At 38.2% G+C, this 23,986-nt stretch overlaps 1 long non-coding RNA gene across 2 annotated transcripts; it reads right to left on the bottom strand.

The window, feature by feature from the left end:
- Positions 1 to 9,606: 9,606 nt before the first annotated feature.
- Positions 9,607 to 23,393, bottom strand: LOC137247994 (uncharacterized). Of its 2 annotated transcripts, XR_010951984.1 has the most exons (5): positions 22,190 to 23,393; positions 21,926 to 22,115; positions 21,621 to 21,863; positions 15,565 to 15,787; positions 9,607 to 10,095 (listed from the first exon to the last, which is right to left on the bottom strand). It is a non-coding gene; the product is annotated as an uncharacterized lncRNA (long non-coding RNA). The 2 variants fall into 2 exon arrangements; XR_010951985.1 differs by lacking the exon at positions 15,565 to 15,787.
- Between the last annotated feature and the right edge of the window lie 593 nt (positions 23,394 to 23,986).

Raw genomic sequence — 23,986 nt, forward strand, 5'->3', positions numbered from 1 at the left:
ACTATTTCTTGTATGTCTTATGTTCGGACACCATGAAAATGATTTAAAAATTTCCTGGTCTATAATTAACTACTTGTTTATTTGTTTTCGAAATGGTACCGTCGCAATATACCAGTAAATGCTTCTTTCTTTTAAGTTGCTCTTAAACAAACATAATAATTCATATTCAATCATTATAAGCCGGCGTTAAGCTCATGAATTCTTAAATATTAAACTACTTGAATAATTAGAAGGGGCTATTTTTGCTATTGACCAATTTTACGCCTTTTTTGCACCCAATTCCTAAATTGATTTAACATATCTGATGGCAATGAAAGTATACAAAAAATAACCTTGGGGAAAAAGTATTTAGTACTGAATGGAAAAAACGTGTGCATTCATTTCAAGTTTACATTCATTAAAGATTGGAAATGGTTCTTACATTCACACTCTATATTGAATTATATTTTACCATTCAATAAAACACACACTTTAGCTTTGAGTTAAAGTATTTTAAGTCATTCAGGAATGGAGATTTATAATATGCAACCAAAAAATCACAAATTTTTAAAAGAATGCTGAGAGAATGCACACTCAATTGATTCAATCTTTTTACAGCTCTGCGCACTGCGCATGTAAACATTCAGCCCAATTCTGAATATTCCCATGGGAGTTCATCTCCCACAAATTTGTTTCTCCCAAAAATAAATCCTCCTGTTTCGGGTAAATTTGACATTTCGTTTACAAGTTTTTATTTACCGCGAGAAAGAGTTAATTTATCAAAAATTATAAAATCGTCAATTTACCTACAAATAAATTATACAATTCGCGTCTGGTCGACTGCGCATACCCGCAATAACGTAATTCACTTTTAATATATTTTCTACGGTTTCTATCTTTTCTAGACCCAAACTCGTAAAATGTTAAACATTTTTTTTTGCGCGGCCTTTTCCAAACAAAACTGTGTTACGGAATATATTCCTTTTTTGCTAAATGCAGTGCTATTTCGCGGGGTGATCAGTTGTGGAAGTGGTTTTTGTTGTTGTTTTAGCAGTCCTTCGCCCCATCAAAGTCTAAGGGGCAAGAGGATAGTATTTTGGCAGGCTTGGTGACTATATCGGGGACGCGTAGCAGGTAATCGGCCGGCCAATTTCTTTGTAAGTGGTAATGAGCGTTTACTCCAAGTGCTTCCGGAAAGAGATTTGAGGATTTTATTACGGCTCTGTATTTTAGGAACCAATGCAGTTGCATGCTCCATATGCCATAGATCATGGTGGACATTGAAATCGCCGGAAGTTCTATACGACAGCATGACACTGCTAATACGCGTCCAAAAATATAGAAAGAGGTGTCAAAAGACGCGTATTAATCTCGAAGACAATAATACGAAGCCGGAAAATGAAAATTTTATCTCTGTCCGAAGATCTTTGCAGTTGAAGTTGGCGATTTTCTTGTGGTTGTTGTAATGTTGCGTACCCACAGAAAAAAGGTAAAAGTCTAGTTGAGGGGTCGACTGCTAATACGCTTCAAAAAATATCGAGAGAAGTGTCAAAAGACGCGTACTAATTTCGAGAACAATAATCCGAAGGCGGAAAAGAAACATTTTTGCAGTTGAAATTGGCGATTTTCATGTGGTTGTTGTTGTGTTGGTAACCACAAAAAAAATTGTGCATCAGCCACGGTTATACCACATACCCGGACTTGGCACGGCGTAGCCCAGGGTTATTTTTTATAAGCACAGAAAGGTGTTCTGCGCAAAAATACTATGGATCCCACCCCCGGTTTCGGAGGTATCCGCGAGCCTTTTTTCGGTTTTTCGTTAATATCTTTTGATTGAGTTAAAATTTTTATTTTAAGTGTTTGGCGCGGATATAGTTTTGGGCTCCAAACCGGTGTTGGAGCCACCCAGGGTAATTTTTTATAAGCGTGGCCGAGGGCCGCCAACCCAGAAAGGTGTTCGGAGCAAAAATACGGTAATTCTTTACTTTAGCTCACAACTGCTAATACTCGTCCTAAAATATCAGTAGAGGTGTCAAAAGACGCGCTTTGGACCCAGGATCACGAATCCGAAAGCGGAAATTCACAATTTTATTTCGTTTCGGAGATATTTGCAACCACATTTTAAAATTTTCATGTGGTTGTTGTTGTTTTGATGATTTTGGGTACCCACAAGAAAAACTGTGGGTAAAAGTGTTTTGCGCGGATATAGTTTTGGTCTCCAAACCGGTGTTGAACCCATCCAGGATAATTTTTTATAAGCGCGGCCGAAGGCCGCCAATGCAGAAAGGTGTTCTGCGCAAAAATACTATGGATCCCACCCCCGGTTTCGGAGCGCTCCGGGCCATTTTTCGGTTTTTTGGAAATAACTTTTTACAGAAATAAATTTTGAATTTCCGCTTTCGGATTCGTGGTCCTGGGATCAAAACGCGTCTTTTGACACCTCCCGATATTTTTGGTAGGGTTTAGCAGTTGTGAGCTAAATTAAAGTATTACCAAAAATACTATGGATACCACCCCCGGTTTCGGAGATACCCTCGAGAAATTTTTCGGTTTTTCGTTAATATCTTTTGAAGGAGTTAAGAACATCCTAATTTAGAATTTGTTTCAAAAAGCCCCTCAGTATAAATTAAATATATTTTGACATGAGATAGGGCGTTTTTGAAATGAATTCGTCCTGTCTGAGAATGTCAATATATTGAATTTATACTCGGGGGCTTTTCGAAACAAATTCTAAATTAGGGTGTTCTTCGATAAAATTCTGAGGTAGGGTTTCAGCCAAATTTTGTGGTGGGGTGTTTTTGAAAAGAATTTTGAAATAGGGTGAGATTTACATACATATACATTCTATTATATTAGCAAAAATAAAAAGAACACAACAAATAATTCACAGCATACTTAAATTGCTCAGTCATGGAAAATTGTGATGTAGAAAATCAAAGCAATAGTTCAGTTCTGATTTGTATATCACTTTCCATTTTTTCATTCTTAAGACTAGATAAAAAATGCTTTTCTTGCAAAAAAAGAGCTTCTGAAAAATATTTTAGCTAAGTAAATCGATGTTTAAAGCGACGTTTTAAGGTGATAGAGAGCCCATGAATGAAAAAAATCAAAAGAAGTCCGTCGACACAAGTCACATCTTCAGTCGTAACAGCTCTTCCAAAACTGCATTGTGCCGCCGCATTTCCTCAATTTCCTGAATTTTAAGGCTCTCCATCGCCTCAAAATGTCGTTTTTCAACTTCGTTGTGCTCGACAATACTGTTCACAGCCTGCAAAATATTTTCCAGAAGCTATTTTTGAACTCCAAGCTCCGCTTCAAGAGCATCTGCAGCAGATCTAGTGGGCTTCCTCTTTCTTTTTTGCCGCATTTGAGGGCTCGGGTAGCTCACGAGTTGCCCGTGGAGGGGTGGTTGGTGGGCTGGATGGCAACTCTAAGTTGTCATCAGTCAGGACTTCCAAATACTCAATTGGAAATTCGGACTCGTCTTCAGCAATTTTTTTTGTCGAGGGGAGCCTTATTTTTTTCGCCTCGACTTTTTCCACATCGTCCTTCAGGGATTTGAGGCTATATATAGCTCCTCTATATCCGAGAAGGCTCGCTGAGTGTTTGGACCAACACCTGTTGCTTTGCTCGCTTTAGCATTTGCCGCTGCTTTCTGTCGCACATATTTTTTTTGGTCGATCCAAACTTAAAAAGAAGATAAAGCATTTTATTTATAAAGAAATTCTTAAATACATTTTTTATACTCTAATATTAGCCTTTTTCCAATTGCTTGTTGTTTTCTTTGGTGGCCCTGCTGCATTCAATTCAATTTCTGCCTGTTTACAGAAGGGAGCTACTTCTTCCTTGCCGCCTTTGTTGCAATTTCGGGCTATGTCCGGCCTACCCTCCATTAAAGTAACGAGTACTTTTAGTTGTTGTTTATTTGTGGATTTCTTCGACCTTGAACACACAAAAAGGCTTTTTATTTAAGTAAATTGAAAAATTAAACGACAACGTTTTACAAGATGGTGCACCAACTGATTTTTATGAAAAATTGTGAAAGGTGGTATCAGAATAAACGTCTCGGCCTCTGTTTTTAGAATCCCAAAGCGGAAATCAAAAATTTTTATTTCTGTCGAAAGTAATTTACCAAAAACCGTATGTTTAAGCGACTTAAACTATGACTTTTTTCTTTCGTTTGCTTCATTAGCCATTGAGTGTGCTTGTAATTCTCAACTTGTTAGTGAAATATTCTAAAGATATAGTTTTAGTTTTTAATTTAAAATTGAGGTTCTTCGAGCAGAAGATGGGGTGCCAATACCTGAGAGCCCAGTGCTCGCCTCCATATCACATTTTTTAAGGGTTCTTCAAATAGAAGATGAGGTGGCTCATTAGAGCGAAACCTCAGAGCCCCCAGTGCGCGCCCCCAATGAATAAATACAAGAGGTTCTTCAAATAGAAGATGAGGTGGCTCATTAGAGCGAAACCTCAGATCCCCCAGTGCTCGCCCCCAATGAATAAATACACGAGTTCTTCTAATAGAAGATGAGGTGGCTCATTAGAGCGAAACCTCAGAGCCCCTAGTGCTCGCCCCAGTGAATAAATACAAGGGGTTTTTTAAAAGCAAAACAAGGTGCCTCATCCCGCAGCCAATACCTTGGAGCCCCCAGTGCTCGCCCCCAATGAATAAATACAAGGTGTAACAAGTACATAGTGACCTCTCTCTAAATAAATTTAAAAATAACATACAGTCCATTAAAATAGTAATTTATAAAATAAAAAAGATAATAAATTTAAAAAATGCTTGCTTGCAGTGGGCTTTGAACCCGCAACCCCAAACGTGTGAGTCGGGTACGTCATCCACTGTGCCACGACTCATACGCCTACAAGCACATCAAATTACTCCCTTATAACTCACACTAAACTGCTCGCCCTCAACTGCCCCACGCTTAGCTACCGTAAAATGACCCCGAGAGGGTCCAAACTATGGGGCCCGATCCATAGTTTGTTTTGCACAGAACACCTTTCTGCGTTGGCGGCCTTCGGCCGCGATTTAAAAAAACCCTGGCAAAAAACAACAACCAGGTGAATTGGAACCGATTTTTTGCTTATATCTTTTGACAGAAATAAAAATTTATATTTTCGCATACGGATTCTACAAACGGAGGTCAAGACGCGTCTTTTGATACCACCTTTGATAATTTTTGATAAAAATTAGATGGTGCACCGTCTTGAAAAACGTTACCAATTAAACAAAAAACTTACATTTTTTTATTTTCGTTAATTTGCTGCTTATTCGATGCTCTTTCAAGTGATGTTTCAAATTCTCTTATTTACTAGAAAAGTAAATGATTTTTAATTTGTTAATAAAATAATGTTCTCCTTTCAAAATCTTTAGGGAATTAACTCCCAAATGAACAAATCAATTCAAATTTTTTATTGCGTTCGTGATGCCTACTTTTCTCCAAAACACTTTTTCCCTTTTTCGAAGTTCGTTTGTGATAGCGGGAATGGGAAATGGGAAAAAACTCCCAAGAAATTTGTGTTCATGATTGCGGGAATGGGAAAAGGGAAAATCTCCCAAAAAATAAATGTTCAGAATTGGGCTGATTATTCTGAAGGCAATTTTTACGTCATTTTCCTTTAGCACTTGTTTTTTCTCTCTTTCTTTCATTCGCTGAAGGAGTCAAGTGTGACGTAGATTCGCAGAACGAAGCAATTTTGAACTTGTGAATGCATAATCTTATTTGAGTGAATTGTGTTAAACAATGGTATCGACCATGGTACAATTACCAGGTAGAAGCATTAGCGAAAATGCAACCCTCCCGTGTATTTTGTTGTTGCCGAATGTACATAAACTGTCAATCGTTCTTTCAATTTCTTCTGTCAAAAGTGATGGAAAAAGAAAAATGTCACATGTAATTTTCGTCAACAAATCCAAAACAAAAAAAGAAAAAGGTTGGTTTGCTGATGAAGCTGGAGAAAAAAGGCATTTTTAATGAAAAATAAAGGTAATTAGCTGATTTTTAAATGATATATATTTAATTTATTGTTATTATTTATTTACATATAGAAGCTGAATCACTTCTTTAACGTTTCCAGCGCATCAACTCTTGGTAATTCTATACGACAGCATGACACTGATAACATGCGTCCATAAATATCGAGAGAGGTGTTAAAAGACGCGCATTGACCTCGGCAACAATAATCAGAAGGCGGAGGTAAATTATTTTGTGTTGGACAAAAGATATTTGCAAAAGAAGTCGAAAATTTTCAATTGAAAATTTTCATGGACCCGTTGTAATGTTGATGATATTTAGTACCCACAAAAAAAATTGTGGACATAAGTGTTTTGCGCATATATAGTGTTGGTCTCCAAACCGGTGTTGGACCCACCCAGATTAATTTTTTATAAGCGCGACCGAAGGCCGCCAGCGCAAAAATACTATGGATCCCACCCCGGTCCCGCACTCCGGGTTCATTTTTCGGTTTTTTGGGAATATCTTTTGAACGAACTAAAATTTTTCTTTTCCGCCTTCGGATTATTGTTATGGGATTTAGTGCTGCATGTTATCTTGCACTCAAAGAAATGGAATATGATAAGAAATTTATAGATTTTCTGTCGAAACGTTTATATGATCGCATCACTTCAAGATTATCACATGGTATATGTAATGGTGATCCAGAGCATAGGTATAGTGATTTATTAAATTTATCATTACTTATGGCCTTAAAAGGTGTCGCGTTGTCTAGTGCCTCAGCATGTACTTCTGCATCACTGGAACCTACGTGCGATTGGAACTGATGAGGATTTGGCACATAGTTCAATAAGGTATACGAGTTTACCGTACTGAATTGTTTAGTTAATTTGAAAGTAATTTATTGTTAAATTTTTATAGATTTGGTATTGGTTGTTTTACCACCATTGAAGAGGTTGATTATATTACCGATACCTGCATCAAACATGTCGAACGTTTAAGTGAAATGTCTCCATTATGGGAGATGGTTCTAGAACCAATTGATTTGAAAAATATCCATTGGTCGCAACATTAATTTCGTTTATGATATATAAATAAGGGACCGTTTTGTATTGTATGCATCTTTTAGTGTATGATTATATTCCAAAGCAGTTTAATGTAAAGTGAGATACAACTTTTTAGGAATTATATTGTTCCTACTTTATCTGCCTAAGGTCGTTTTTTTGTAGTATTAAAATTATATTGGGAAATGCTATTGCTAAATGTTTTTTGTAGTGGACCTTATTTTCAATACATGTATGTATGAATACTAACGTTACTGTCTCTAAGAGATGTTGAAAATTTGGGATGAGATTGTATATAAAATGCTGAGTTAATAGTATGTTCATGAATAAGTACTGATTTATTTCAAAATTTCATATATTTTGTAAAGTAAAAATTAAGTAATTTAGTAACCTAATAAATATCGAAGATACATATATACATAATAACGTTTAACGTTGGAAACTCGTCGTGTCGGTATTTGAGGTGCAGATTTCTTTGAAGGATATGTACTCCATGTCTTTAGATGTAATCTTTTTTAATTAAAAAAAGCACGGGTGTGATGAAAATTTCAAATGAGTCGCTATGCCACAGAACTTTCGGGTTCAGCTCCATTGCATGGTTGTTTTGATCCAATTTTTCTTTTGGCTCCTCTGTTCGGAACCGATTTTGCTTTCGGTTTAATTTTTGGATACTAGTTCGGTTGTAGTACTGACCTCAATTACGGTTCCGGGTTTTCCTTCTGGCTCTAGCCAGGAGGCTTTTGTAGCAATTTCGGCTTTAGGTTCGATCTGGTATCGGTACCTGCTACGGTAAAAGTTCGGCTTGGAATATTTCCGTTTACAACTCCAGTATCGGTTATACTCCAGTTTTTTTCTTGTCATCATCCATATAAGTAATCCAAAAGTAAATCTATAGCATGTAAAACATAATTGTCTAGCAATATTTTCTCTTCGCAAACTGTTTGTGGCCCTCATAAGGCTCGCTTTTCGTAGGTATAATTGTTTAGCATTTTTTTTCTCTTTGTTCACTAGTGGTGGCCCTGATAAGGGCCGTTTTGCGTATACTTGTATAGTATATTTTCGCTCTTTGTAAACTAATGGTGGCCCTGAAACTAGGGGAGGTTACTGCGTCTGGGTTTAACGGCTTATTCGTGGTACACCATGCATATCCGTTTGTGTGCTGCAGCTGTTCCGTGCGAAGTATTGACCTTTCGCTCCAACGGTGTCACTTAAAAAAAAGCGAAGGGACTTTATTATTCATCCTTCGTCCTTACTTCACGTTGTAGCGCCGAAAGTATTGTCCGATATTTTGGTAGATAACTGTACATCAAAGACGGTAAATATAGTGATGGAGTGGAGTTGGGCATCAAATTTACTCTGTGAGCTCCCACAATAAGGTCACAGGCCTGAAAATGGAGCGAAAAAATTAAGCCATTTTAGGGAAGCTAACGCAAGCTTTTCCCAATTTTTCCTCTTCCTTGATCTTGCGGGGTAATTCTTTACTTTAGCTCACAACTGCAAAAACTCGTGCAAAAATATCGGGAGGTGTCAAAAAAATGCGTTTTGGACTCAGGACGACGAATCCGAAAGCGAAAATTAAAAATTTTATTTCTGTCAAAAAATATTCCCAAAAAGCTGAAAAATGGCACCGGAGCGCTCCGAAACCGCGGGTGGAATCCATAGTATTTTTGCGCAGGTAATAGTCTAGTTGAGGGGCCGAATGCTAATACGCTACCAAAAATATCGAGAGAGGTATCAAACGACGCGTCTTGACATCAGTATTAATAACCCGAAGGCGGAAAATAAAAATTTTGATTCGCTCAAAAGATATTAACGAAAAACCGAAAAAAGACCCGTGGGTACCTCCGAAACCGGGGGTGGGATCCATGGTAATTTTGCGCAGAACACCTTTCTGCGTTGGCGGCCTTCGGCCCCGCTTATAAAAAATTACCATGGGAGACCAAATCTATATCCGCGCAAAACACTTTTACCCACAGTTTTTTTTGTGGGTACTCAACACCATCAAAATTACAACAGCCACATGAAAATTTCCAACTTTGTAAATATATCTGGAAAGAAATAAAATTTTCAATTTCCGTTTTCGGACGTTTTTGGACGAGTTTTAGTAGTTGTGAGGTAAAGTGAAGAATTACCTAATAAATTTTCACATCAAAAGTAAATAAACAAAAAATGTAAACATAAACAAAGTTTGACATTTTATGACCACCTTCGAATGAAAAAACATGTAAAATGCAACTCTCATGCTTTTACCTGGTTCCCTACAAGACAGGTACCCGTTACCTAATCGATGACTTAATCGTTACCAATAACTTAGTCACCAATTATCGTCTTAATGACTTTTACATTGCTGTCGTGAAAAAGGTAACGCTTGCGCTCTCTCAAAATAGTGTACGTGTGACTCGCTTTCTCGCTCTTACCTATTGTGTTTTCGACATTCCTTCTAGCTCGATGTTATTTACATTTTTAAGTTACTTCATTAGGTATGTTTTCGTTATCGCTAACCAAAACATATGCAACAACAACAACACGGGTAACTGGCCTATCGGTTACCCGTACCGGTTACCTTCTGTCAATTCGCTTTTTATATGAATGAAACGCGTCCCTTTTGTTTAAATAATATTTAATTATGAATAAATTATGTATACAATGGTTTTTACAAATAATTTCCTTAATTTTCTAGTAAACCTTGCAAATGTGCATATTTATATGTACAAACTACATATGTAAAGACATAAACTCATTCGTAGTCGTGCCCTTTCTGAAACCATTTTGAGTTTCGAAGCTCACACTGATGGTGCTCAATTTTTCCTGTGCGGGTGGTGGTGTTAGTATCAGTTTGCATAGATATGAGTGTTGTAGATATAATACCGGAATATATGCAGCCCCATTTCGTGCTATCAAAGTCGATTTGCAGGTTATGTTGAGCCTTTGAACTTGACCCTTTCCCATAATATGCGGGGTAGGGCCTTATATGTGATACTAAAAAGGCCGAGGGACAGTTGTCGCAGTTTTCTTGTAGTTTGAGCAAATGTACGTTCTTCTTACAGCCACAGCTGGAATATTGCTATGCCCACTTCGTCAAATCGAATTACCTAGAATGAAAAAGAAACGAATATCAGTAAGGATAGATAATAAGTTTTTAATATAACCGGAAGTGCTTAATAAATACAAGATACGCAAGGGGATTTCAGATAACCAGAATCAGGACCTGTAAAGTAAATTCAAGTGAACCTCCACCATGCCAAGGCATCTTCCGGTAGCGGGGGTACCCGAAGATTATAACAAGGGATAATTGATAGATGTTGGGGTAATAGATAGTAAATTAGGCGTGCTACAAAAACAAAAACGAATAAATGCAGATGACTGCTTAATCCATTATGCGAAGTTCTTTGAATGGATGTGCAAATTGAAACGGGCAAAGTACTGCTAAAACTGCTTTCCCCGAGTAACCCGGGAACGAATTGATATGACTAGGTATATTCTTCTTTAGCAGCAGTGCCGAGCACCAATTCCCTTTTGGACAGGAAAGTAAACGTTTGGTTGTCTGCTAGTTTATCATATGCCAGTACAGAACATACTCGTTTGCTGGATCTGAGCAGTACATCTAATTTTCCCAGATTTTCTGGGCTCAGCGAGGGTATCCTCCTGATGAAGGTTCATCTTCAAAAAGCCTTCCAACAATTCCACCAACTCTGTATCAAGTCTAGATTATTTAAACGACTTCGATATCGGTACCGTTAATATTGAGTTTTTGCGATCTGAAGAAGTCAACGAAATAATTCGTCGATGTCATCAAAAGTGCCCTGTTATTTTTCCACGTGATTGTCATGACGAGGCAATTCCTACCTCGTTGTTAAACAGAATCTTGCCAAATGGAGAGAAAGTGGAGCGTCACTGGTTGGTGTGGAGTGCCAGTAGCAATGATTTTTATTGCCTACCATGTCGTCTGTTAAGCACCAATACTTTAAATCGACCTAAAATTTGTTGTCCTGGCGAATATTCGAAATTCCAGGTATGGAAGAAGCTATACGCTAAACTGCCATCACACGAAAATACTGAAGATCACATTAAATGTTATATTCAATGGCGATCTTTACAAAACCTAATTCGAAAGGAGGCTACAATTGATACACTTATCAATGAACAGCTAATCACTGAAACTCAAAAGTGGAAAGAAATTTTATATAGAATTTTGGACACTATTTTTTTTTTCAAAAAGCGAAAGGATGGACATTTTTTGGGCATCTAAGATCTCATAAGCCATTATGATCAGATACTTAGAGATAATTTGGAGAAAGTTAGGATTTCACAATAGCAGCACAAACGTTTACAAGTTCACTGTCTTTCCCCAGACATTCAGAACGAGTTTATAGAAATTTGTGCAAAGCATGTGAGGGAAACTATATTAGATCAAGGCAAGAAAGCTAAGTATTTTGCTATTATCGTTGATGCTATGCTTGATGCTAGTCACGTTGACTACGTTCATTTTGCGCTCACTCCATTTCAATTCGAAAGCAACAAATTTACAATTCCAGAACAGATTTTGGCTTTCGTGAATTGTAACCAAAAAACTGCTTAGAAAATCGCTGATCTAATTTACCATACATGATTGAAGATTGTCGTGCACAAGGGTACGATAACGGCGCCAGTATGAAAGGAGCTTACAACGGAGCACTACGTCACATTCTCGACAAAAACTCGAATGCTGATTACTCGCCTTGTGCAACCCGCAGCTATGATAGCGTTTTCTTTTCTGGACAAAGTGTTACGCAAGCGTTGTTGTTCTATTCTAAAAAATAGGCAACGCCTTTACGGGGTATTTCGTTCTTTTGTGAAAATTCTTGCCTGCTCGCAACGCAAAAGCGTTACACTTTTACCCTGTATAAAATGGCGGTGTGGCAGTGCAACTTTGTGAAACTCTCAATTCGCTCTTAAGTTCCACATATACTATATTAATATGAGTGAATTTGGTGAGTTGAAATGTTCTTTGTATGCACTATAAATGTTGACCATTTTCAGGGGTAGGAGTAACTCTATTGTTGTTGTTGTTGTTGTAGCGACAAGGTTGCTCCCCGAAGGCTTTGAGGAGTATTATCGATGTGATGGTCCTTTGCCGGATACAGATCCGGAACGCTCCGGTACCACAGCACCATTAAGGTGCTAGCCCGACCATCTCGGGAACGATTTATATATATATATATATATATATATAAACCCAACGGATTAATACCCTCCAAAGCCCGCCCAACCGACACGAGGGGCGCATCCGCATGACGCACGGATTTGTTTTTGTTTTTGCCGAGTTGTTGATAGGCGGAGGTTTGTTAAGCGTCGAGATCTAAAACTGCTCAGCTACAGAATAAAAATCATCAGCTGAGTATTATATACATAACAGTAGAAAATTATACATATAGTAAATTGTTAAATAAGTTAAGGATTTAGCATATAAAGATTTTTATTTTTTATTTTTATTTTTATTTTGTTACGAGTTAAGATAGGATAGGACAGTTTTCCTTATAGTAAAAAGTGAATCCGTTATATCAAATGAATTCGAGTGAGAGTTAAAATCATAACACAAACACCGGAAAGGTTCATTTAATTCGAAGTTAGTTCTACACTGCCTCAAAAGAAGAGGTTTGTAATGTCTTGACGCTCGTGATGGGATATTGAAGTTTACTTCGTTCAAAAGAAAGGGGCTAGAAATTAGTCCATTCAGTAGTTTAGCCATAAATAATACTCCTAGCATTTCTCTACGGCTAGCGAGAGTTGGAAGATTGATAAGCCTTAACCGACTAGTATAAGGTGGAAGATTATATGCAGAGTCCCAATGAAAATTCCTTAAAGAAAAAAGTAAAAATTGCTTCTGTATTGACTCAAGCCTATCTGCATGAACTTGATATCGCGGATTCCAGACTACTGATCCGTATTCTAGTATCGGCCTAACCAATGTGGTAAAAAGGGCTTTGGTTACATAAGGGTCACTAAATTCTTTAGACCATCTCTTCACGAATGATAGAACACCTCTAGCCTTATTGGCAGTAGTCATAATATGAAGGTTGAAACTAAGTTTAGCATCCATCGTAACTCCCAAGTCAACAAAATAATTTACTGATGCAAGACAAAAATTATCAATTACGTAAGAGGCTGCTGGCAAAGATCTCCGAGAGAAGCACATGAACTTACATTTATTGATGTTCAGCGGCATTGAATTCGCGTTGCACCAAGCAACTAAGCAGTTTAAATCCGCTTGAAGCAATGGACGTTCTTCAATAGACTCATAAGACCTAAAAAGTTTTACATCATCAGCATACATTAAAATTTTGGAATATTTTATTATGGTACAAATATCATTAATAAATAGCAAGAACAGAATTGGACCGAGATGACTGCCCTGTGGGACGCCAGAGGGAACATTAATGACCTCTGAAAGAGTATTTTTAAAAATTACTTGTTGCGTTCTACCGCAGAGATAAGAAGATATCCACTGAGTGAGACCTGGTTGGAAACCAAGTCGATCTAGCTTGTGGATAAGCAATGAATGGGAAACTTTGTCAAATGCTTTACTGAAATCAGTGTAAATAACATCGGTGTGAAGATTTTCTCTAAATCCATTAGAAACATGCGTTGTGAATTCAAGTAGGTTGGTAATGGTAGATTTGCCTCTACAGAATCCATGTTGAGAGTTTGCAATCAATGCAGAAATGGAAAATGTTAGCTGATTAGTAACAATGGCTTCAAACACCTTTGGGATGGCAGACAATTTTGCAATTCCTCGATAATTTTCTACACATGACCTACTGCCGTTTTTGTGGAGGGGTATTAGAAAAGATTCCTTCCAAGCAAAAGGAAAAACTCCATGTTTTAGGGACATGTTGAATAAATCAGTTAGGGGCAGATAAATGTGTTCTGCACATCTTTTGAGAAAACATGTGGGAATTAGATCAGGACCGTATTTATAAGATTCCTTCAAAGAAGTTAAATATGTAAGAACCTCTTCTGGAGATATTGATGGAATATTAATTGCGTTAAGTGAGTCAAGTTCATACGGGTATTCACTAGACAAAGAAATTAATTCAGCGGAATAGTTAGATTTGAAAAATTGTGCAAATAAATTAGCAATAACTTGATCGTCGCTAGAGAAATCATCACGGTATTTCATACCAGAAGGAAAGCCTTTAACCCCACGTTTAGAGTTCACGAAATTATAGAAAGCTTTCGGATTGCAAGTTATTTTCTTTTTCATGGCACAGAGATAGGTATTGTAACACTTTTTATTTAATTCAAAATATTTATGACGCAATATAGAGTACTTCAAGTAGTCGGAGTGTGACCCCGTCTTCTTGTACAGCTTGAAGGAACGCGTTTTTTTGTTTTTTAAAGATTTCAGTTCTTTGGTGTACCATATTTGGACTAGCTCAGTGAAAACATGTGACCACATTAAACCTTCAGGCCATCCCCTCCCTCCCCATCCCAAGTTCCATGAGTTGCTTGGGGTCGCCAGAGCCTCGTCTGTTAGTGAAACAGGATTCGACGCGGATAGCTGAGGTTGACAATTAGGTTTGGGGAAGCTATATATTGCGCTGGCAACCTGCAGGGTTGCGCTACACAGCCCCTGGAATCTGATATTTTAGTCCCCTCTTACGCATACGACAGGCATACCTACCGCGGGTATATTCTGACCCCCTAACCAGATGGGGTAGAGTATTACCATTTACTTAGGCAACAATTTATTTCAGAAAAGAAAACGCTATCAATTTATGTGGTGTTGATGCTGCAGAATGTAGTACGGCTGCAATTATTTTCTTCGGCAGCACTCCACAACGATGTGACATCCTCAAAAAAATGTACCTAGCTCTCTTCATAGTCTTTCAGCCAAAAGCCAAATTTGACTGCGCAAGCATACGGCGATGTTACCGGCATTCTCAAGTACATCAACAAGTTCGAATGTATCTTGCTGTCCTCAATTTGGTTCAAAATCCTACCATTAATGAAAGAAGCGTGGTCCTCCAAGCGAGAGACGCCACCACAGATGTTGAGGTCCGACATATAGATGCCTTATTAGCTGATTTGAAGTTGATCAGGAACCAATGGGAAACAATTTTAAACGAATGCAAAACAGTTGCTATTCAATTGAACATCTCGCCAAAGTTTCCGGACATTCGAAAGAGAAAACCCAAAAGGCGCTCTGAAGATAATTTAAATGAGATGATTACGGATGATTCAGAGTCTGATTTCAAAAAAAATACATTCTTGGTGATCGTTGATTCGGTAATCACTGGCATTACTGAACGATTTGCAGCTATGAGAAATGTCAACGAAAAGTTTTCCTTTTTGTGGCAATTTAAGACATGGATGAAACTACGGTTCGGGCGAGCGCAGGAAAATTTGTGGAAAAATACAAGTCGGTTATTTCTCAAAGCTTAGAATGTGAAATAGCTCACTTGAAACACCTTTACGAAGCAAATTTTGATAAAGGTCTGTCATCATTGGAATTGCTAAATGCCGTCTATTTTCAAAATATGTATACAATTTTCCCCCAACTTTTGTATTGGTTTACGTACCTTTTGCACTTTACCTGTCACTGTATCTAGTGCAGAACGTTCCTTCAGCGTCCTTTCAAGAATGAAAGACTTTCATAGATCGTGTTCATCTAAAGAGCGAGTTTTAGGACTTGCCACGCTTTGTGTTGCATCCGTTTTGGCAAGACAGTTAAATTTTGATATTATTATAAAAAATTTTGCGGCGAAAAATGCAAGTAAAGCCACACTTTGATATCCGAACATTCTATATTGAATAATTAAAATTTATAATCATCATTAAATTTATCAGAAATGTATGAAAATGTTACCAAATAACTAGAAAAGATTATTTGAATTAATATGTGGCTGTTAAAAGAGAATTTTGTTTCTACGTTACAATAAAATAAAACAAATAGTAAATATTCTGTGTTAATTTTATTGTCAGCTCTTTGTCAAATTGTCAAATACATATCTGAACACATTAAAATCGATGCCTCTGCTTTGGCTTGTTTTAAGTTGGTGAGGCGGGATGCTGACATCAACTCCTTGGTCAGGGTTTCTTTTAAAGTGCGCGTGCTATCAGCTAATTATAACAAGCTATTCGACGCTGCTTTGTGGCCCTCTAACTTCACTGTAAAGCCTTTTCGTTTTTTTCCAAAAAACGGAGGAAACCAAATTGTGTCGTAGGGTTACCTAGTGATATGTATTGCAACACTTATGACATCCCAAACTTCGTCTCGGGTGCATCTCTGAGAGTCTACTTTCAAAATGTTGGCGGCATGCGCACCAAATCTAAAGACTTTCTTTTAGCTACGTCTCGTTTGGACTACGACGTATACGTCATCGTTGAAACGTGGCTCAACGAAGACTTCTTTGATGATGAGTACTTTGACCCTAAGTTATTCCTAACTTTCCGTAAAGACAGAGACTTCGCGAACCCCGGTCAAAGGAAAGGTGGTGGTGTCCTAATTGCAGTTAATAGAAGCCTGCATTCATTAAAGTTTCAACTGCATAATCAGGATACGCTGCTCGATCAGCTGTGTGTCTGTGTTTCCAGTTCGTCTGGCTCTACTTTCATTTGTTGCTCGTATATACCGCCCAATAGTGGTGATTGCTTATATAATGGTCATGTGGAGAACATCGTTAATTTATGCGAAACTCATACTGATGCCAACTTCTGTATACTTGGAGACTTCAATCGACCAGATATTTCTGGTCAGATTTTCAATATAATGGAATTTTGACACCTACTAATGTCACGCGTTCTAATGAAATTAGCCTCATAGATAATACCTTAAGTTGTAATTTGATTCAAATCAATAATTTATTTAATACTCTCTCGAGGTTACTTGATCTTATATTCGTCGACGAGAATTTAATATATCAACTCTCTGAGAGTACTTTTCCTGTATGTCTATCTGATAGGCATCATATACCAATAGCTATTCATCTACATAACTTTGATGCTATCCCTACATCACCTGGTTTAGATAATTCCCCTTTCAACTTTCGATCTACTGATTTCGGCGAGCTGAACAATGTATTATTTGAAATTAACTGGGAAAACATATTTCCCTCTAATGACGTCAGTGTTTGTTATGATATTTTCTTATCGAATTTGACTGAAACATTTCAAAGTATTGTGCCTCGTTTTGGGCCCAGGCTTCATAAATTACCATGGTATAATAAAACTCTTAAGAGGTTGAAAAATAAGCGTAACAAACTCAATAACTTATTCAAGGCAGATTCAGATAATATCCTTCTAAGTGAACAGTTCACTACCAGTGTGCGTCAAATTAATGTCCTTGACAAATTCCTTTACAATCGCTATATGGGTAGGCTCGAAAATGAGCTTAAAGAAAATCCCAAAGCGTTTTGGAACTTTATCCGATCCAAACGTGGTTCGACGAATATACTGATCTGCATGAGCTTTAATGGTGTACGCTCCCAGTCCCTACCAGAAACAGTTGAGCTGTTTGCTGATTTCTTTAAATCAAACTTTGATGATGCTACTGTAGATCTGAATGACTCTTATTCGCGATCCGGGCTCTATGATCGTCTAGATTTTGGCTCCCTCGTGATCTCCGGCGATGACGTCAGCAATGCTATGTCCTCCCTTAAACCCTCGTTAAAATGTGACAGTGACGGCCTCTGTGCCTTTGTCCTGAAGTTCTGTAGTTTATCTTTGTGCATACCTCTTCGGCATATATTCAATTTATCCCTGTCTTCCGGAACTTTTATCGATAGGTGGAAAAAAAGTTCCATTTGTCCAATCTTTAAAGCTGGCAATAAAAATGACGTCTCTAATTATAGGCCTATCGCCAAACTAACAGTTTGCTCCAAGCTTTTTCAGAAAATTATAAAAGAGAAGCTAACTTTTGTCATCAAAAGCGTCATTGAGCCGTGCCAACATGGGTTTGTGGCCGGTCGCTCGACTGTTACGGACCTAGTGTCGTTTTCTGATTTCTGCATCTCTGCATTTCAGGACGGTTGCCAGGTAGATACTGTATACACCGATTTCACGAAGGCTTTCGATAAAGTATCGCATAAAATCTTATTATTTAAACTGGAATCCATTAGATTTCACTCTGTTTTCCTATCATGGTTAAAATCTTATTTGTCGAATAGGTCCTTGTGCGTCGAAATTGAAGACTGTAAGTCCCAACCCTTCTTGGCAACATCCGGGGTACCTCAGGGTAGCATTCTTGGTCCTCTTTTATTTGTGCTCTTTATTAATGACATTGGTTCCTGCTTTAATTCGTCTGATTTCCTTTTATATGCAGACGATCTTAAGATTTTGTGTAGAATTAATGGCCCGCCAGATGCAGTGCTCCTACAAAATGATCTAAATAATCTTGTTGCTTGGTGTAATGCCAATAGTCTCTACTTAAATGTCAAAAAATGCTTTCAAATGTCTTTTTCCAAGTCGTCTACCCTGCATACCACGCCCTACGGTATTTCAGGTGTTCCACTGGCTTCTGTCAGAGAAGTTATTGATCTAGGTGTTGTCTTCGACACCTCTTTCTCCTTCGTTAGTCATATCTGTTATGTCCTTCCGAAGGCTTACATAAACCTTGCCTTCCTTCGCAGATATGCAAAAGACTTCAAGGATCCCTATACCAGGAAAGCACTTTTTATCTCTTTAGTTCGCTCAAAATTAGAATACGCCTCAGTTGTCTGGAATCCCATCTATAGTGGCCACTCTGCCAGAATAGAGAGGGTTCAAAGAAAATTCATTAGATTTTGCTTAATTTCTATTAACTTTGACGATCCAACCCCATCCTATTACTCGCGGTGCATGCTTATCAATCTCCAGTCTCTTGAAATCCGGAGAGCTGCGCATCTACTAATGTTTGTTTATGATCTCATCACTGGCTCTTTGGATTGTTCAGCTCTTCTAGCTAAAGTTAATTTTAATGTACCTAATAGGTGTCTTCGTAATTTCTTGCCCTTTTACTTGCGTGTCGGTAGAGCTAACTATTGCATGTTTGACCCGATTTTCCGCGCACTTACCGTATTTAATAGACTCTCAGGGAGTTTCCTTCTTGATTTCTCTTTGTCGAGAAGTACGTTCAAGTATTCTCTGGATTTGTGGCTGTAATTTATTTTTATTATTTATTCATCTCATTGTTATCTTTTTTCTTTTTTATTATTTACACGGTAATTAATATATAAGTTTGACTATATAGTTTTTATATATTTCTATTCATTTGTATTTAGTCTGTAAGATTCTTTTCGTTCATAGACTTAATAAACATATACAAATCGAAAAGCTCTTAGCCAAAAATCATTTAGTTGATGTGGCAAAAAATTTTTTTTGATGTAATCCATCAATAATGATTTATAAATGAAACGTCATTAATTCACGTTAATCAAATGTATTAGTGGATTTTTTATAGGGGCCCGTAAATTTTTTTAGTCCCGGGCCCGGATTTTCTCTCTACGGCTCTGGTTCGAAGACACCAGAGGGGATTGAAGCCAGAGTCTCCGGACCCAGAGCCAAAATATCAGTACCTCTAAAAGCACATACGAGCAGCTTTCAAGCGGAAGTATTCGCCATATGTTGGTGCGCTAAGCTGAACCTTCAGCGCTGATACTCCAATGAAACAATTGCCATACTCATTCAGACAGTCAGGCCCCACTAAAGGCAATTGTGGCGTTCGAAATAAAGTCAGCACTGGTCCTTGGGTGCACAACGTAGTACTGTTGCACTGGGTCCCAGGCCACAGGGGAGTACAGGGTAATGAGCAGGCGGACTCTAGTGTTTAGTTTGTTGCGTCCCTCCCACAAATTATCATCCTCCCCGCAGATCCATGCAGCGGGTCTGCGCCATTCTCTCCTCCTCCGGGAAGGTATCGAACCCAATCCGTGTCCTTCTCCTGACTCCGGTCATGAGAAATCGTTTTGCTGCGTTTGCCGGAAAAGAATCTTTTTAGGACGGTCATACTCTTGTCGTTGTGTCACGTGCAAGGGATGGTTGCATCGGACAGGTTGCTCTGGGCTTGATCCTAAAACCCGACGGCCTCGTAACTTATACAAATCTTTTGTGGCTTCTTGTTGTTCACGCCCTCATTACATTATGAGAAAATACGGCACCTGAGAACACAGCCGTATGAAGCTGAAAAGCACAAGCAGGTTCTGAGTGAACTCCACAAACAGGCGTCGGACCTCTATGCCAGGAATTGCCCGGTGAATCCTGTACTCAAAGAAAAAAACTAGCAGAGTAGGAACGCACTCTCCCTAAGGAAACGGGAGTCACTCTAGCCCAACTTCGATCTGGATACTGTAACAGGTTAAACTCTTACCTATCCAGAATCAACCCCGACATACAAAACATATGTCCTGCTTATAATGTGTCCCCACATGACACCAACCATCTCTTTAGCTGTATTGTGGAATCAACGCCTCTAACACTCCTCTCATTATGGTCCACCCCTGTTGAAACTTTCTGTTTCCTTGGACTCCCGTTAGAGGACATTGATGACAATTTGTGATCTGTCGCACCTATTGGATGGGGCGAAGCAGTGCTACATGCTACAAGAAGAGCAGGCGGACAACCCGGAAAGAGAGGCAGGAACTGCATGACCCAACGATCCCGAGCCGTTCCTCCCAGTTGGCTCACAGGGGCATTTATTAGGAGAAGGGGGAAAAAGAGAGAAGAACACTGGAGCAATACGCCAGGTTTAAGACAATCTAAGTTACTGTTGGGAAGTTATAGCACAAGTCGCTACAGGGCAATAATAGACCTATCAAAAGATAACCGAAGAATACCAAGAGCTTTCTTACAGGGCATTATGGACTGAGCAGCCGTATGCATAAAGTGGGCATACTATCGAATAACACATGCCGATTTTGTGATCGATCATCAGACGGCAGACCATATCCTCCAAGAATACGAAGCAATCTCAAAACGTAGGGCTAAGTTTATGGGCTCACCATGGCCAGTGCATTCTCACATTTAATCCCTCAAGCCAAGAACTCTGCTAGGGTTCATCAAAGAAGTCGGCTACGATGAGGTGCTGTGAAGGAGATGTGCAAGTCACTGTGCAATCCTCAATAAATTATCTATCTACGTTCCGGTAACAAGCACCATTGGGGTACTAACCCGACCATCTCCGGACCTATTGATATGACTACATTGAACGTTCTAGGGATTGAATATTAATAATGACCGCAATGCGAAAGTCTGCTAAAATTTACCATTCTCCATGGAATGCTACATATATAACTTCCCACGTTTTGAATCAGTAATGAAAAGAGCAAAATTTACTAAAATTTTAACTTGTTGTGGGTAAGGTGTTGATGTCCTCTCTTGACGCAATGTAATGGCAACGGCGACGCAGGGAAAACAATAAAAATCCTATAAATCTACTGATCATAATTAATTAATCCCTCCCTTTCTATGCAGTTGTATGCATACATACATATGGGCTTTGTTCTCCAAACGCTATTTAAAGAAATCGATTGGTATTTACATGAACTTCGAACTCTTTGGTATTTGCCTTCTTCAGTTGATTATCAACAAAAGCATGACAAATTATCACTAACAAATTCATACATGTTGTTTATATATTTAATATGGTAGGCAATTTACTTACCCTTTCTGGTGCGATGATCCTGGACAATCGGGCCTGACTAGACGAGATTTATTTTGCTTTAACATAGCGTGCTTAACGCGAACCATATCATGTTAGGGCACAATTTCGATTATGCAACCAATCAAAGAAATGTGCTTGTAATACTGCTATGATAGCAGCAGCAGCTCCCGGTGGCGGCACATAAACAACAGTTGCATGCGGATCAGTTGCATGCGGATCAGTTGCATTTTTTGCTTCGGCTACCTATTCAATTTTAATTTACATTACATTATCTACTATTGCAATTTTTAATCAATATAAATTACCGAAGCAAATACTGGCAAACCAAGATGCGTAGATCCACCCTTTTTTGGGAAAATAAATCCAACCAATTTTCTACCGTATTCCAAAGCATGTTGGTTGTGGAAAGTACCTTGTTTACCGGTAAATCGTTGGCAAATGACACGTGAATCTGCATTTAATTGTAGGTTTCTTGTTGTTTTGGCATATCCTGAGCTGAATCGCACCCCGGCAGAGATGATATATATTAGAATAATATAATTGTTTTTATTATTTAAAAATACACATACGTATGAATGAAGAGCAGAGAGTAAATAATGTTGCTTTGGTTGTAGCGATAAGGACACTCCCCGGGAGCGATTTAGTATGACCACCTGAAACCTTCTAGGCCATCCCGTCGATTCTATATAACTTTCAGATTCTAAAAACGGATATCGACACGCGTCTTTTGATACCACCTTTGTTTAGGTTGTGCACTGTCTTGAAAACGTTACCGTTTTTAGTTTTGGAAATCGAATCTTCCAATTCCAATTGGTGGCAAGAGGACTTGGCTGCCTCTATTTAATGCGCCAGGTTAATTAAGAAGTGCCTAAACAGCTAACACACGTCACACCTAAAAGCCCGTAGCACAAGCACTTTTTAGTTTTTTAGTTTAATTACCACAATTATAGTTTTTTATCGTTTTAAAATGTTTACCGGAATAATTTATAAATTGTCGTATTAAGATGACACTGTCATTTCGGTGACAGCAAGAAACGTCGATGTGTTAGTGGGGAGCGAAAAAAGCTTTAAATGTGTGGGTGAACTAGTTACCTCCGTCTTGTAGGGCAGATGTGAAATCTTCAGACTTTTTGATTTAGGAGATTCACCAGATCCACTTTTCGTGGACTCGCAGGAAATTGAAAAAGGCGTTTTCACAGCTAGGTGCATTGTTAATTCCAGTAACCCAATAATTATAGTCATTAACACCACGGATGATGTCAAGTATGTGAAAAGAAACAGTATTCGGAAAGAAAAACTTTCAAATTATAATGTTTATACAATTAACAAGACAGAAACAGAAGCCAGACGTACGAAAAAACTAATTTCGATTTTAAAAAATCAAACACCTCAATATGCTCAAAGTAAATTAATTGACCTTTGCATAGATTATGCCGACATTTTCGCTATTGACACGGACAAAATGACTTAAACAACTTCTACGAGCAAAAATTAAGATTGACAGACAACGAGCCGGTATATGTTAAAAATTATCGATTGCCATACTATCAACGCGAAGAAATAAACCGTCAAGTAATTAAACTGTTAGACAACGATTTGATTGAACCAATTTACTCCAATTACAATAGTGCTTTGATTGTAGTCACAAAAAAGGATACTAATGGCCAAAAAGCTTATCGTATGTGCGTAGATTTTCGCGCAGTAAACAAAAAGCTCATTGCTGATAAATTTCCACTAGCTAGGGTTGACGATATTTTAGATAATCTCGGTAGAGCAAAGTATTTTTCGACATTAGATCTTTTTTCGGGATTTCATTAAATCCCCTTGCATCCTGACTCACGTGACATTACCTCTTTCAGCACTGGCCGAGGTGCATTTACATGGAAAGTGCTTCCATTCGGTTTAAATATAGCACCAAATTCATTCTCACGAATGATGACAATAGCCTTTGCGGGTATAACACCCAATGTCGCATTTTTGTACGTCGACGATATTATCGTCATGGGTTGTAGTGAAGCACACCATATTAAAAATCTTTCAAAAGTTTTCAATACTTGTAGGTCTTTCAATCTCAAGCTTAACCCAAATAAATGCAACTTTTTACGACCAGAAGTTACATTTTTAGGTCATAAATGTTCAGCCAAAGGTTTGTTACCAGACGACTCCAAACTAAACGCAATTAAAAAGTATACAAAACGGACTGATGAAGACGCGGTACGACGATTTGTCGCGTTTGCAAACTATTACAGAAGGTTTATACCAAAGTTTGCGTCTCTGGCAGCGCTTCTAAAGCGATTAAGCAGAAAAAGAGTTGAATTTGTATGGGATGTAGAGTGCGAAAGGGCATTTTTATGTTTGAAAGCAGC

This window comes from Eurosta solidaginis, chromosome 4 (assembly GCF_040869045.1).
Source record: "Eurosta solidaginis isolate ZX-2024a chromosome 4, ASM4086904v1, whole genome shotgun sequence".
NCBI classification, from domain to species: Eukaryota; Metazoa; Arthropoda; class Insecta; order Diptera; family Tephritidae; genus Eurosta; species Eurosta solidaginis.